Here is a 17,660-nt window from a genome sequence, read left to right on the forward strand (position 1 = left end):
ATTATTTTCTAAAAACAAGCAACCCTTTTAAAACATGGGATGATACAGACTTGAAAATCATGGAGAATTTGTCCTGGAATATGTTCGGGAAGAAAGTTAACAACTCTGTCTTAAACGAATAGAGTTGAACTGTACAACAAAGTAGCCGCTGACCGTGTGGTATTTAATGAAAGCTGCGGAGGAGATAAAAGGTTGGGCGAGGACATGGATCTCGTCTCTACCCATACTGGCATCAAGAATACACCTACGCATGACACAGTTCTCACGGAGCGCTGCTGAACACAGCAGAGGCCATCAGCCACCTAGAAGGACGGGAAGGATCCGCCTAATTGGGTAGATGAAAGAAGGGGAAAGGAGGAGGAGAAGCGGCAGAGCTGAAGGGAAGGAGAGGGTCCTGTGCCTGGGAAGTACCCTCACCCGTCAGGAAATTCAGGGCAGACAGAAGGGGCGCTTCCCGCGCGGTGGAGGAGAGCGCCGCAGCCGGCCCACGCAGGTCAGAGGGCCGCGCAGGCGCCCAGCCGCAGTCGGCGCGGGGCCCAGCCTGGGGCGCGCTCCCCGTGCGCGCTGCGGCCGGGCCTGGGGCACGCGGTTCGGCGGGCAGACCCGCGGACGGGGCCCCCGCTGGCGGCTGCGCGGGTGGGAGTGAGGAGCCTGAAACTGGGAGTGCTTGCGAGGAAACCCGGCCTTCTCGTAAGGGAGGCACCAAAGGGAACGGGCGCGGCCTCTCTGCCCACGTGCTGAACCTATTTACAGAACAGAAACGGAGCCACAGATGCAGAAAGTAAACGCGCGGCATCGGGGGAAAGGGGGAGAGGGATAAACTGGGAGACTGGGATTGACATATATACACTGCTGTGTATAAACTGATAACTAGCAAGGGCCTGCTGTATAGCACAGGGAACTGTACTCAGTACTCTGTCATGGCCTATAAGGGAAAAGAATCAAAAATGTTAAGAAGGGATATATGTATGTATACAACTGATTCACTTTGCTGTACAGCAGAAACTAACACAACACAGAAAATCAACTGTACACCAAAAAATTATTCTAAAAAGTAAAGTTGCTTATGCCTTAAGTCATCTCATCAGTTTAGTTCAGTTCAGTCGCTCAGTCATGTCCAACTCTCCGCGACCCCATGAACCACAGCACGCCAGGCCTCCCTGTCCATCACCAACTCCCGGAGTTCACTCAAACTCATGTCCACAGAGTCGGTGATGCCATCCAGCCATCTCATTCTCTGTCGTCCCCTTCTCCTCCCGCCCCCAACCTTTCCCAGCATCAGAGTCTTTTCCAGTGAGTCAACTCGTCGCATGAGGTGGCCAGAGTATTGCAGTTTCAGCTTTAGCATCAGTCCCTCCAATGAACATCCAGGATTGATCTCCTTCAGAATGGACTGGTTGGATCTCCTTGCAGTATAAGGGACTCTCAAGAGTCTTCTCCAACACCACAGTTCAAAAGCATCGATTCTTCGGCGATCAGCTTTCTTCACAGTCCAACTCTCACATCCATACATGACCATGGGAAAAACCACTGCCTTGACTAGACGGACCTTGGTTGGCAAAGTAATGTCTCTGCTTTTTAATATACTATCAAGGTTGGTCATAACTTTCCTTCCAAGGAGCAAGCGTCTTTTAATTTCATGGCTGCAATCAGCAACTGCATTGATTTTGGAGCCCAAAAAAATAAAGTCTGACACTGTTTCCACTGTTTTTCCATCTATTTCCCATGAAGTGATGGGACCAGATGCCATGATCTTTGTTTTCTGAATGTTGAGCTTCAAGCCAACCTTTTCACTCTCCTCTTTCACTTTCATCAAGAGGCTTTTGAGTTCCTCTTCACTTTCTGCCATAAGGGTGGTGTCATCTGCATATCTGAGGTTATTCATATTTCTCCCAGCAATCTTGATTTCAGCTTGTGCTTCTTCCAGCCCAGCGTTCCTCATGATGTACTCTGCACAGAAGTTAAATAAGCAAGGTGACAATATACAACCTTGAGGTACACCTTTTCCTATTTGGAACCAGTCTGTTTTTCCATGTCCAGTTCTAACTGTTGCTTCCTGACCTGCATACAGGTTTCTCAAGAGGCAGGTCAGGTGATCTGGGATTCCCATCTCTTTCAGAATGTTCCACAGTTTATTGTGATCGACACAGTCAAAGGTTTTGGCATAGTCAATGAAGCAGAAATAGATGTTTTTCTGAAACTCTCTTGCTTTCTCCATGATCCAGCGGATGTTGGCAATTTGATCTCTGGTGCCTCTGCCTTTTCTAAAACCTGCTAAAAATGAATTTATGATTTTCTGCTGTTGTTTGGCTCAACTCCACCTACATTTGCTTTACTTCTGTGAGGAAAAATGGGCCCTTGTTCACCACCAGCAGCTATAAGAGGAAAATGTTATTTTTCTTTGTTTCTTGATGTTTTTAAATTGTATTTGCGGGCATATTCTACTGTAAAAACATTTGTAGTTTGGTTTTTGATTATTTTGATGCATATACCTGGTATATGCAAAAGTCCAAGTAAATCACTACCCAAATTTCCTGTATTATTCAAAAGCTACAAGTGGCTAGTGGCAAGATACTGGAACATACAGAATTTTCCATCGTTGTGGAAAGTTTTTTGGGTCATCACTTGTCTAGTGTCTATTAGACTATATTTGTGTCTGCTGCTACTGCTAAGTCACTTCAGTCGTGTCCGACTCTGTGTGACCCCATAGACAGCAGCCCACCAGGATCCCCCGTCCCTGGGATTCTCCAGGCAAGAACACCGGAGTGGGTTGCCACCTCCTTCTCCAATGTGTGAAAGTGAAAAGTGAAAGTGAAGTCGCTCAGTCGTATCTGACCCTTAGCGACCCCATGGACCGCAGCCCACCAGGCTCCTCCATCCATGGGATTTTCTAGGCAAGAGTACTAGAGTGGTTTGCCATTGCCCTCTCCGATATTTGTATCAGGTATAGGTTATTACCACAGCCTTATTTATTGTCTTGCTTGCGGGATCTCTCCTTTAAATAAATTATAAAGTCAGGCTAATTTTACCAATGTATTGCTTTCTATGTACACTAATTAAGTTTTAGAAATTCTACTGTCTAGTATTAAATGTCATAACTTTAAATACCCACTTATTAAAACTCTTTTCAATAGACCACTGTAAGCTTCTCTAAATTTACCACTTTTTGTTTCCAAAATGTTGTAATCAACACAACACTGATGCTTGCATGTGTCGTTCTCTTGAAACACCAGATTCATTCTGAACTCCAATTTTTTCTTACAGAAAGAATTTCCTCTTCACCTTCCCCACATGTTTACCTAAATCCTGGGCACTGTTTTACCCCCATCTTTCCATGAATTCTCTGCAAGTCTTCTGGCCTTCCATGAGCTCTATCTGTCTGTTCTTCCACTCAGAACTCCTGTTGTATGTCTGAGCCAGAAGAAGGCCTCCTAGTACTAATACTTGCCATGTCCAGTGGTTGGTGATGTGCACAGGAAGCTCAGTGCTGAGCATTTGAGAGGGCTGGGGAGGGTGATCAGGTCAAATGGCAATCAATACCAGGAGACGGGGGAGTACGGCAAAGAGCCACAGGTCTGTCAAGGCTTCTCTGAGTGGACTGTGAATCCCTGAGGATTCATTTTGTGGACTTCTCTTGTCATGCTCTCCCTTCTCATCCTTGCCTATTGGAATGTGACTTTTTTGCCGCAAGGTTCAGCTCATACTCAGTCCATCTTGGTGAAAGCCCAGAAAGATCTTGAACATCCTGTATTTTATAAGTTTTCTTCACCACTTTAAATAGATCATGCATTGTCCAAAAGCAATGAATTCATCTTTTCACTGAGTCTAATTCCTAGCAATATTAAGATATAATTCTCATCAAACGTTTTGTTAAAAGAAAAAACACAGTTGTTACAGTTGTCATGATGTATTATTTTCTTTGAAGTATTATGTATTATGTATTATTTGTATGTATTATGTATTATATTCAGTTCAGTCACTCAGTAGTGTCCCACTCTTTGCGACCCCATGAATCACAGCACGCCAGACCTCCCTGTCCATCACCAACTCCCGGGAGTTCACTCAAACTCATGTCCATCGAGTCGGTGATGCCATCCAGCTATCTCATCCTCTGTCATCCCCTTCTCCTCCCGCCCCCAATCCCTCCCAGCATCAGAGTCTTTTCCAGTGAGTCAACTCGTCGCATGAGGTGGCCAAAGTATTGCAGTTTCAGCTTTAGCATCAGTTCTTCCAATGAACACCCAGCACTGATCTCCTCTAGAATGTACCGGTTGGATCTCCTTGCAGTCCAAGGGACTCTCAAGAGTCTTCTCCAACACCAAAGTTCAAAAGCATCAATTCTTCGGCAATCAGCTTTCTTCACAGTCCAACTCTCACATCCATACATGACCACGGGAAAAACCATAGCCTTGACTAGATGGACCTTGGTTGGCAAAGGAATGTCTCTGCCTTTTAATATGCTATCTAGGTTGGTCATAACTTTCCTTCCAAGGAGTAAGCGTCTTTTAATTTCCTGGCTGCAATCAGCATCCGCAGTGATTTTGGAGCCCAAAAAAATAAAGTCTGACACTGTTTCCACTGTTTCCCCATCTATTTCCCATGAAGTGATGGGACCAGATGCCATGATCTTTGTTTTCTGAATGTTGAGCTTCAAGCCAACCTTTTCACTCTCCCCTTTCACTTTCATCAAGAGGCTTTTGAGTTCCTCTTCACTTTCTGCCATAAGGGTGGTGTCATCTGCATATCTGAGGTTATTCATATTTCTCCCAGCAATCTTGATTCCAGCTTGTGCTTCTTCCAGCCCAGCGTTCCTCATGATGTACTCTGCATATAAGTTAAATAAGCAGGGGGACAATATACAGCCTTGATGTATTCCTTTTCCTATTTGGAACCAGTCTGTTGTTCCATGTCCAGTTCTAACTGTTGCTTCCTGACCTGCATACAGGTTTCTCAAGAGGCAGGTCAGGTGGTCTGGTATTCCCATGTCTTTCAGAATGTTCCACAGTTTATTGTGATCCACACAGTCAAAGGCTTTGGCAAAGTCAGTGAAGCAGAAATAGATGTTTTTCTGGAACTCTCTTGCTTTCTCCATGATCCAGCGGATGTTGGCAATTTGGTCTCTGGTTCCTCTGCCTTTTCTAAAATCTGCTTAAACATCTGGGAGTTCACGGTTCACGTATTGCTGAAGCCTGGCTTGGAGAATTTTGAGCATGATATCAGTGAAAGTGAAAGTCACTCAGTCATGTCTGACTCTTTGTGACCACATGGACTATACAGTCCATGGGAGGCTCCAGGCCAATATACTGGAGTGGGTAGCCTTTCCCTTCTCCAGGAGATCTTCCCAACCCAGGGATTAAGCCCAGGTCTCCTGCATTGCAGGCAAATTCCTTACTAGCTGAGCCACCAGGGAAGCCAATACAGGATATCACTGTAAGGAGATAACAACTTTGATTTGAAGTAACTTGAATTTTCCTTATCTTGAACTTTTATTCAAATTTAACTCTATAATTTTATTTCATGAATATATGCTATAAAAAATTTCCAGATTTTGGGCTGGAAATTTTCATTTGATAACTTAAGTGAGAAATTTTAGACTTAGCACTTGATATGAAAATACTTTATCATGAAAATCCATATATCATTTTGACAAATATTTGGATTTCTGAAGATTTTAAAGTAAAAGAACTTATATTCAACATCAAACTCAGTTTATCCACTAATAACTTTATAGAAATTACATTTGGCTGCATTAAAAACCAACCAATTGCTTCTATTTGTGATTAATTCCTAGATTTTAAGTGAAAAGTAAAAGATTCCCAGATGCTCACATCCAAATGTAAGAAAAACTCAGCATTAATGTAAACATTCATTATGGGATTGTATTGGTCACTCATCTTCCTTACCTTTTAGTTCTCTGGAAATCCCTAGCACTGAGTTTTCCCAAAAGTACTCAATAACTGTTGAAGGAATTAGCTGCAAATCTGCTGCTTTATTTTCTTCACCACCAAAAATGACAAATAGTAGCTACAAATACCATGATGCCCATTGCTCACAAAACGTTGCTTGGCTATTTTACTCAGAATGCATCTCTATTCATTACTGAGAGCAGCGGTGTGTAGAGAGCAAAAACAAAAAACAGCACACATTTAATAAACAGCACTGACATATATGCTGTGTAGATTTAATTTTATAATGGTGGTTCCTCTGTAGTGTACCTAAATAAACAAATATATAGACAGATGTACGGGTGTATGAGGCTTTCTTGGTGGCTCAGTCGGTAAAGAATCTGCCTGCAATGAAAGAATCTGCCGGTAACACAGGAGATACAAGTTGAATCCCTGGGTCAAGAAGGTCCCCTGAAGAAGGAAATGGCAATCCACTCCTGTATTCTTACCAGGAAAATCACATGGACAGAGGAGCCTGACAGGTTACCCTCGGGGTTGCAAATTAGTGACTAAATCACCACACAGATATACAGAGTATATAGTTGGAGAGTATAATTGTAAAATAGCCTCTTTTTGTGAAAATGGTTTAAAATTTGTTTTAGGGACATGTTATTACACAATGTGCTTCCATATGCAACACTAAGGCTTTCAAAATTAGTCATTCTCTTTTCTTCTCAAGCAATTGAAATAACTGAAGTCTTGTTTATTGTTGTTTAGTTGCTAAGTCATGTCTTACTCTTTTGCAACCCTATGGACTGTAGCCCTCCAGGCTCCTCTGACCATGGGATTTCACAAGCAAGAATACTGTAGTGGGTTGCCATTTCCTTTTCCAGGGGATCTTCCTGAACATTCTATTCTTTTCTATTCTTCTAACTGTGGAAGAATCAACAAATAAATGATATAGTCTTAGGTGGTAGTGAGAGCCACAATGGACAACAAAGAACAAAGGAACGAAGGTTGATTGTCTTTGGACAGTTTGGAGGAAGTGTTTATTTCAGACAGGCTGTGTTGGAGGAGACGACATCTCAGCAGAAACTTGGTTGAGGTGGGTAAGTAGGACAGGAGAGGGTTTGGCAAGAAGAGCGTCCAAGCAGAGACATGGAAAAACCAAAACTTCGAATTGAGAAAAAGTGCTTTGTGTTCCTTAACCAGCAAGGCGGCCAGTGTGAGCAAAGGAGAGAAGGAAAGAACACAAGGTATGGATGGAGACAGAGTCAGATTGTATATAAAACATTGTAGGAGGGGTATGTGAGTCTGTATTTTATTCTAAATCTGAGGACAGTTGTTTGTGGGTTCTGTAACCTGATTTACAGTTTTAAAAGTTCACTGTGGCTGATCTTATGCACTGTAGGGGAATAAGGGGGACTGGGAAACTAGTGATGACTCTTTCAAAATAGTCCAGAAAAGAGAGGGTGTCTCAGAGGGCAAGGATGGGTGATGTGGAGGTAATAAGAAGTACTTGGATTTAAATCATATTTAAAAGTCAAAAGGAGCAGATCTTAAGGGGTAAATTATGGGGCTTGCAGCTGAGGAGGCAAAAACAACTTTACATGCAAAATCCTGTATACAAATAAATCTTTTTGGATTGGAGGTTGTAAAAATTATTCAGGCTCTGAGAGGTAATGATCAAAGAGAGATCTCATATATGTTTTAAGCAGCAGCTGCAGATGAGTTCTTTGAAAGTCCTCCAGCATTCACTTGAATGTACAGGTTCAGTAACTTGACAAAAATAAACACACAAACAATTTTAAGTTCAGAAATTATGTCACCTTCAAAGATAAAAGTTGTCAAATGGATTCACATAAGTCTATGTGACCCATGGGCTCCTCCCAAACAAGATAACGAATGAGTAAATATAGCCATTTAGCTACTAATCCTTGAATCCAGGTCTCCAGAAACAATTAGTAGTTCATCCACAGACCACATAAAGAGCAGACAGATATTTTTCATATTTAGAGCAGAGGTAGACCGTAAATACCTGGGGTAACATTTTTTTTTAAAGGGAACTATTAATCTATATATGCACCAAGTTTATGCTGGGAAAACTGGTCAGCCACTTGTAAAAGAATGAAACTAGAACACTTCCTAACACCATACACCAAAATAAACTCAAAATGGATTAGAGAGCTAAATGTAAGACCAGATTCTATAAAACTCCTAGAGGAGAACATAGGCAAAACACTCTCCGACATAAATCACAGAGGATCCTCCAAGACCCACCTCCCAGAATATTGGAAATAAAAGCAAAAATAAACAAATGAGACCTAATTAAAATCAAAAGCTTCTGCACAGCAAAAGAAACTATAAGCAAGGTGAAAAGACAGCCTTCAGAATGGGAGAAAATAATAGCAAATGAAGCAACTGATAAAGGATTAATCTCCAAAATATACAAGCAGCTCCCGCAGCTCAATTCCAGAAAAATAAGTGACCAATCAAAAAATGGGCCAAAGAACTAAACAGACATTTCTCCAAAGAAGACATAAAGATGGCTAACAAACACATGAAAAAATGCTCAACATCCCTCCTAATCAGAGAGATGCAAATCAAAACCACAATGAGATACCATTTCACACCAGTCAGAATGGCTGCTATCCAAAAGTCTACATGCAATAAATGCTGGAGAGGGTGTGGAGAGAAAGGAACCCTCTTACACTGTTGGTGGGAATGCAAACTAGTACAGCCACTATGGAGAACAGTGTGGAGATTCCTCAAAAAACTGGAAATAGAACTGCCATATGATCCAGCAATCTCACTCCTGGGCATACACACCGAGGAAACCAGAATTGAAAGAGACACATGTACTCCAATGTTCTTTGCAGCACTGTTTATAATAGCCAGGACATGGAAGCAACCTAGATGTCCATCTGCAGATGAATGGATAAGAAAGCTTTGGTACATATACACAATGGAGTATTATTCAGCCATCAAAAAGAATACATGTGAATCAGTTCTAATGAGGTGGATGAAACTGGAGCCAATTATACAGAGTGAAGTAAGCCAGAAAGAAAAACATCAATACAGTATACTAACGCATATATATGCAATTTAGAAAGATGGTAACCTGAACCCTGTATACGAGACTGCAAAAGAGACATAGGCATATAGAACAGTCTTTGGGACTCTGTGGGAGAGGGTGAAGGTGGGATGATTGGGGAGAACGGCATTGTAGCATGTATATTATCATAAGTGACCAGTCCAGGTTCGACGCATGATACAGGATGCTTGGGGCTGGTGCACGGGGATGACATGGAGGGAGGATATGGGGAAGAGGGAGGTGGGAGGGGAGTTCAAGAAAGAGAACACATGTACACCCGGGGCGGATTCATGTCAATGTATGGCAAAATCAACCAATATATTAATGTAAGGTAATTTGCCTCCAATAAAATAAATTTTAAAAAAATCTATATATGCACCAAGTTTTATATGTAGAGTGAACAAATTAATGGTTATTGTACAAATGTGTCCTATTTAAACATATCTGGAAATCAATTAATCAGTTAAACATTTTAAAAATATTATTTCATAATTTGTGTCATATATTACTTGAAGATGAAACACACAAATTATAGGAATTCTGTAGGGTTGGTCAAAAAAGAAAATTGACTCTACTATTCAACCTGGAAAAAAAATAATAGGCACTGGTAGAGAGGAGTCTGAGATGTCTAAATTCTCAGTAGAAGGGAAATATAGTGTGAACAGGTAGGGAGACAAAAGAAAATATGGTCAGCTAGTTGGAGTGGCAGCTGGTAGTTCCCACAGTCCACGTGGCGCACAAAGTGGGCCTTCTGGGTGGAGCGAGTCAAACCGGTTTGATACCAGTTCTGTGCCAACCACTGGGTTCCTTGCTTCCTATTTTGTACCAAGCTCCAGAATCCTACACAGGCCTAAAGGCCTATGCGTTCTGTGATTTAAGACAGAAACAACTGTTTAATTCTAGCAACATTTTCCAAACGGCAGTTAAACTGATTTAATAGTAACTTATTATTTATAAATTTCCATAGCACCTTACTTTTTATCTCAATCACCAAGTTATGTCTTGAATTCATAATCTTGCCAATAGTTTCTTAAATTTCATAAGGGCACATTCTCTTGTGAACTACAGCACAGTTCATGGCTGTATTCTTAAGGCTAAACACAGTACGGAGAATTCTGTAATGGTGTAATGTATGCACAGTAAAGGTCTCACCCATTGAGCAGATATTTTAAAGTGCCAATTTAAGTGCTGGGATACAGAATAAAGAGATAAAATACCACCCTTATAGAGTTCATATTCCAGTGATGAATGATGAATGAAAAACTTCTGTGTGATTCATACTCTCGTACCTACTTCCCAGGTGTGGTTTAGGATATTTAAGAGTCCCTCAGTTGTTTATTGAGATTACACCTGAATAACCACATTGGAAGACTCCCTCCTCTCTGTTTTCAATAGGCCGCATAAGCTACTGACCCACCCAATGGCCATTTTCCCCTTTTCCCATAGTAACCAAACCCTAGACAATGTTTCCTGGGAAATTCTGCATGCTTCACACTCACTAATGGTTGGGCATGGTCATGTAACTAAGTTCAGGCCAATGAACTTAAACTAGAATTGTTAGTGGGACATCTGGAAAAAGTCTTCAAAGGGGTGTGGTCTTTTGCAAGTTTCCCTTGCTCTACATTCTTCTGCTTAATGTTTATCATGTTATGACAAATAGGAAAAAAGCTTTCAAAATATAGAAATGGATATGACAGCATGACAGAAAAAGCATTTCATATATTCAAGTTAAAAGGCAAGCTTTTAAAATTTGGGAAAACTAACAAATTTAAGCCAAAACTAAAGGAATAAGCAGGTAAATCACAAACATAAAATTGACTAAGAGGAGGTATATACACTGTCACTCATAGACATAAAAAGCATACGTTCTAAATGTAGTCAGACCCATGAACCCTGGCAAATTACTTAAGCTCTCTGTACCTTTATTTCTTTATCTTAAAATAGTGATAATACTAGATTTATTGTAACACTTCAAGGATTAAGTTATGTGATAAGTACATGAAGTTTTTAAAATACAGATCAAAGATGATAAAGTGGAATTTTAAATGAAAAGAATAGTAATCTAAGGCAACATATTAAGAATAATAAGACAAAACTAGATGCTCAGAAATAATAAAAATTAAAGGATAGAGTGAGAAATCATACTATACATATACGTGAGTGTACATTGATAACACAAACGTAGCCTGAAGCCCTACCATAGTGCCTCCAGGTGGCCCACCAACTGGAGAACAATCATACAAAGAAATCCTCACACTGCTGTGAAGGTTCTAGGCCCCACATTAGACTTCCCAACCTGGGCATCTGGCAAAGGGACTGGAATCCCCAAGGAATTTGACTTTGAAAGTCAGTGGGATTTGATGACAGAACTCCCACAGTGCCAGGAGAAAGAGGCACTTGGAGTGTCACACAAAACCTTGGGTGTGCCAGGACCCAGGGGAAAGGCGCTGACTTCACAGCAGACTGAGCTGGACCACTCTATGTCTGGAGGCACGGGTCAACAGCGGCCTGCCATGCGTTCAGGGCACCAGCAGCCACAGCTGTGGGAGGCAGGGGCATGTTCGGGGAGGTCACCGCTAGCCCCACCAGGGAGCCTGAGACTGCAGTCTCCAGGACTGGGCTGCCTCAGGCCAGACAGCCAATAGGGAGGGAGTACAATCTGGCCCATGAGCAGAAAGTTGGATTAAGATTCATTAAGCATTGTCCTGCCCACCACAGCAAGTCCCAGTTTTTTCCACAGCCAGGGCCTCCCATCAGGAAGCTTGCACAAGCTTCTTATCCTCATCCATCAGAGTGGACACAGAAGTCAGAACTACAATCCCATGGCCTCCAGAATGGATACCACAATCACAGAAAACTAACCAAAATGATCACATGGATCACAGCCTTGTGCAAATTGAATGAAGCTATGAGTCATACCATTTGGGACCACCCAAGAGGGACCGGTCATAGTGGAGAGTTCTGACAAAACATGGCTCACTGGAGAAGGAAATGCAAACCACTTCAATATTCTTGCCTTGAGAAAGCCATGAACAGTGTGAAAAGGCAAAAAGATGGAAGATGATCCCCCAGATCAGAAGGTATCCAAAATGCTACTGGGGGAGAGCAGAGAAACACCTCCAGAAAGAATGAGGAGGCTGAGTCAAAGCAGAAAGAATACACACTTGTGAATGTGTCTGGTGGTGAAAGTAAAGTCTGATTCTATAAAGAACAACTTTGCAAAGAAACCTGGAATGTGAGGTTCATGAATCAAGGTAAATTGGAAGTGGTCAAACAGGAGATGGCAAGAGTGAACACTGACATCTTAGGAATCAGTGAACTAAAATGGACTGAAATGGGTGAATTTAATTGAGATGACCATTATATCTACTACTGTAAGAAGCCCTTAGAAGAAATGGAAAGCCATCATAGTCAACAAAAGAGTCAGAAATGCAGTACTTGGATGCAGTCTCAAAAATGACAGAATGATCTTGATTCATTTCCAAAGTAAACTATCTAGCATCACAGTAATCCAACTCTATGCCCCAATCACTAATGGTGAAGAAACTGAAGTTGAATGGTTCAATGAAGACCTACAAGACCTCCTAGAACTAACAGCAAAAAAGAGATGTCATTTTCATCATAGGGGACTGGAATGCAAAAGTAGGCAGTCAAGAGATGTCTCAGGCAACTTTGGCCTTGGAATACAAAATGAAGCAGGGCAAAGACTAACAGTTTTGCCAAGAGAACACACTGTCATAGCAAACACCCTCTTCCAACAACACAAGGCACGAATGCACACATGAACATCACCAGATGGTCAATACTGTAATCAGATTGATTATATTCTTTGCAGCTGAAGATGGAAAAGCTCCATACAATTAGCAAAAACAGGACCTGGAGCTGACTGTGGCTCAGATCGTGAGCTTCTTATTGCAAAATTCAGGCATAAACTGAAGAAAGTAGGGGAAACCACTAGGACATTCTGTTATGACCTAAACCAAATCACTTATACAGTGGAAGTGACATACAGACTCAAGGGATTAGATCTGAGAGAGTGCTTGAAGAACTATGGACGGAGGTTCGTGACACTCTACAGGAGGTGGTGACCAAAACCATACAAAAAAAAAAAAAAGAAATGCAAGAAGGTAAAATGGCTGTCTGAGGAGGCCTTACAAATAGCTGAGAAAAGAGAAGTGAAAGGCAAACGAGAAAAGGAAAGATACACCTGACTGGATGAAGAATTCCAAAGAATAACAAGGAGAGACAAGAAAGCCTTCTTAAGCAAACAATGCAAAGAAATAGAGGGAAACAATAGAATGAGAAAGACTAGAAATATCATCAAGAAAATTGGAGACAAAAGGGAACATTTCACGCAAAGATGGATACAATAAAGGACAGAAAAGGCAAGGACCTAACAGAAGCAGAAGATATTAAGAAGGAGTGGCAAAAATACACAGAAGAACTATACAAAAAGCGTCTTAATGACCCAGATAACCATGATGGTGTGGAGCCTCATCTAGAGCCAGACATCCTGGAGTGTGAAGTCAGGTGGCCTTAGGAAGCATTACAACAAACAAAGCTAGTAGAGGTGATGGAATTCCAGCTGAGCTATTTCAAATCGCAAAAGATGATGCTGTTAAAATGCTGCATTCAGTACGCCAGCAAATTTGGAAAATTCGGCAGTGGCCACAGGACTGGAAAAGATCAGTTTTCATTCTAATCCCTAAGAAAGGCAATGGCAAAGAATGCTCAAACTACAGTACAATTGCACTCATCTCACACACTAGCAAAGTAATGCTCAAAATTCTCCAAGCCAGGCTTCAACAGTACATGAACCACGAACTTCCAGATGTTCAAGCTGGATTAGAAAAGACAGAGGAACCAAAGATCAAATTGCCAACATGTGATAGAACATTGAAAAAGCAAGAGAGTTCCAGAAAAACATTTACTTCTGCTTTTTTGACTGTGCCAAAACCTTTGACTGTGTGGATCACAGCAAACTGTGGAAAATTCTTAAAGAGATGAGAATCAGACCACCTGACCTGCCTCCTGAGAAATCTGTATGCAGATCAAGAAGTAAGAGTTAGAACTGGACATGGAACAATAGACTGGTTCCAAATCCAGAAAGGAGTACTTCAAGGCTGTATATTGTCACCTTGCTTATTTAACTTATATGCAGAGCACACCATGTGAAATGCCAGGCTGGGTGAAGCACACGGTGGGGTCAAGAATGCCTGGGGAAATATCAATAACCACAGATGACACCAACCTTATGGCTGAAAGTGAGGGGAACTAAAGAACATCTTGATAAAAGTGAAAGTCAGTCAGTTCAGTCGCTCAGTCGTGTCCAACTCTTTGCGACCCCATGAATCACAGCATGCCAGGCCTCCCTGTCCATCACCAACTCCCGGAGTTCACTCAAACTCATGTCCATTGAGTCGGTGATGCCATCCAGCCATCTCATTCTCTGTTGTCCCCTTCTCCTCCTACCTCCAATCCCTCCCAGCATCAGAGTCTTTTCCAGTGAGTCAACTCGTCGCATGAGGTGGCCAAAGTATTGCAGTTTCAGCTTTAGCATCAGTCCTTCCAATGAACACCCAGGATTGATCTTTAGAATGGACTGGTTGGATCTCCTTGCAGTCCAAGGGACTCTCAAGAGTCTTCTAAAGCACCACAGTTCAAAAGCATCAATTCTTCGGCGTTCAGACCTCTTCACAGTCCAACTCTCACATCCATACATGACCACTGGAAAAACCATAGCCTTGACTAAACAGACCTTGGTTGGCAAAGAGGAGAGTGAAAAAGTTGGATTAAAACTCAGCATTCAGAAAACTAACATCATGGCATCTGGTCCCGTTGCTTCATGGCAAATAGATGGGGAAACAATGGAAACAGTGAGAAACTATTTTGGGGGACTCCAAAATCACTGCAGATGGTGACTGAAGCCATGAAATTAAATGATACTTGCTCCTTGGAAGAGAAGCTAAGACCAACATAGACAGCATGCTAAAAAGCAGAGACATTACTATGCCAACAAATGTCCGTCTAGTCAAAGCTATGGATTATCATGTATGGAAGTGAGAGTTGGACTATAATGAAAGCTGAGTGCCAAAGAATTGATGCTTTTGAACTGTGGTATTGGAGAGGACTCTTGAGAGTTCCTTGGACTGCAAGGAGATCTAACCAGTCCATCCTAAAGGAAATCAGTCCTGAATATTCATTGGAAGGACTGACGTTGAAGCTGAAACTCCAATACTTTGGCCACCTGATGTGAAGATCTGACTGTCTGGAAAAGACTTTGATGCTGGGAAAGATTGAAGGTGGGAGGAGAAGGGGACAACAGAAGAGACGGTTGGATGGCATCACCAACTCAATGGAATGAGTTTGAGTAAACTCCAGGAGTTGGTGATGAACAGGGATGCTGGAGTGCTGCAGTTCATGGGGTCGCAAAGAGTTAGACACGACAGAGTGACTGCACTGAACTGAACTGAACCATCCTTATGGCAGAAAGCAAATCGGAACTAAAGAGCCTCTTGATTAAAGTGAAAGAGGAGAGTGAAATAGTTTACTTAAAACTCAGCATTCCAGAAAGTAATGTCATGGAATGTAATCCTGTCACTTCATGTGAAATCAATGGGGGGAAAATGGGAACAGTGGCAGATTTTATATTCTTGGGCTACAAAGTCACTGCAGATGGTGACTGCACTGTAATTAAGAAATGCTTGCTCCTTTGAAGGAAATCTATGACAAACCTAGACAGTGTATTAAAAAGCAGAGACATCATTTTGCCCACAAAGGTCCATCTAGTCAAAGTCATGGTTTTTCCAGTAATCATATATGGATTTGAGAGTTGGACCATAAGGAAGGCTGAGCAGTGAAGAATTGATGCTTTCCAATTGTGGTGCTGGAGAAGAGTCTCGAAGAGTCCCTTGGACAGCAAGGAGATCAAACCAGTCAATCTTAAAGGAAATCAACCCTAAATATTCATTGGAAGTACTGATTCTGAAGCTGCCGCTCCAATACTTTGGCCACCTGATGCAAATAGTTGACTTACTGGGAAAAATTCTGATGCTGAGAAAGATTAAGGGGAGAAAGAGAAGGGGCAACAGAGGATGAGATGGTTTGATAGCATCACAGACTCAATGCACATGAGTTTGAGCAACCTCTGGGAGATAGTGAAGGATGGGTAGCTTGGCACGCTGAAGACCATAGGGTTGTTAGAGTCATACATGACTTAGCGACTGAACAACAATAGCAAGAACAAAATAGATAATAATTTAAAAATCAAAAGATCAAAAGAAAAAAAATTAAGAAGGCAGTATACATTTCAAGACTTCATCAAATTTTACTAAGAACAAACATGACCATTTAAGCAGCATTTATCAAAAAGTCCCTTGGTATGTAGGGAAACTGAGATGTCAGTCAATGGATAGAATCTTCAGTTAATAAGATGAATAATTTCTGGGGATATGATTTATGCATGGTGAGAATTGTTAATACTCAATTATAGACTTGAAAGTAATTAAGAGAATAAATCATAAATGTTCACATCACACATACAAAAAATTGCAAATATGTGGCAAAAGCTTTGTTAATCTTGCGGTGGTTAGTTTTTTAAAAAATATATGTGTGTATCAAATCACCAAGTTGTACACATTAAATTTACATAATGTTATATGTCAACTTTGTCTCAATAATGGCTGGAGAAAAAATCCCATAGATCTCCAATTCAGTAGGCTTCCCAGTACTCCAGGATCTCTGGCCAGATGTCTCCCAGAAGAGGTAAGGGTAGAGAGCAAATCCCCTGGCCTCTTGCTTTATGCCTCACACTCCTGGTTTCTTTTCAGTTTAAATAATGCAGGGCAGAGCTTCAGTCCAACATCTGCCATGTGGTGTTTATTTTCCACCAGAGCAATGCCACACCCTCTACCAACTAACAACCTGCAAGCTCTTTATAAAGGCACCTTTCTTGTCATGTCAAACACAATAGTGTGCTTGCTGCTGAGTCTCATTATTTTTCTGGTTTGATCTTCCTTGCCTTTTTTCCTATGTCTATATGCAAATCATTTTGCCAGAGTTTGAGCATTTAGCACTCCATAGGTTGGATTCTACCATTTCTAAAACCTTGGAAACACATTTAAGAGAAACTTCATATCCAACTTCAACATTTAAAATGTTGAGTATTTATAAACTTCAGAATTGTTTTTTTTAACCTCAGAGACTACTAACCCTTGCACTTGTATCCACTTATATTTTATTCTAGTACAGGGGATGATAATGGCTTAGACACTACCCAAAATTTGGTCTGAATTTAACAAGGATGCAAGGTTGGACATAAGGTAAGTCATAGTTTAAACATACACACAGACATAGAGGTACACAAAAACACATGGTACTGAATTTCCCAGCACCAAGAATAATCTTTTTTTTAATTTTGATTTCAGTTTGTCTTCTAATATTCCAGATCTGCAGATACTTGAAATTCTACTATGAAAGGGGTCAAGCTTTCAATGAAGCAAAGATTATCCTGTTTTGTTTTGTTTTGTTTTCAAAATGAAAGTGTCCCTAGATCTTCAAGAAAAATATCATGTGTTGACTGTGGAAAGATAGAATATCAAGTCTCTTGTCAAGGACAGATTGATGTGACATGAAGCGGAAGAGAGATAAACATTAGCTAAACTGTAAACCTCCTGAGACAA

The sequence above is a fragment of the Moschus berezovskii genome, chromosome 5 (assembly GCF_049115385.1).
Source record: "Moschus berezovskii isolate FMDL1 chromosome 5, NW_MosBer_1.0, whole genome shotgun sequence".
In the NCBI taxonomy this organism is placed as follows: domain Eukaryota; kingdom Metazoa; phylum Chordata; class Mammalia; order Artiodactyla; family Moschidae; genus Moschus; species Moschus berezovskii.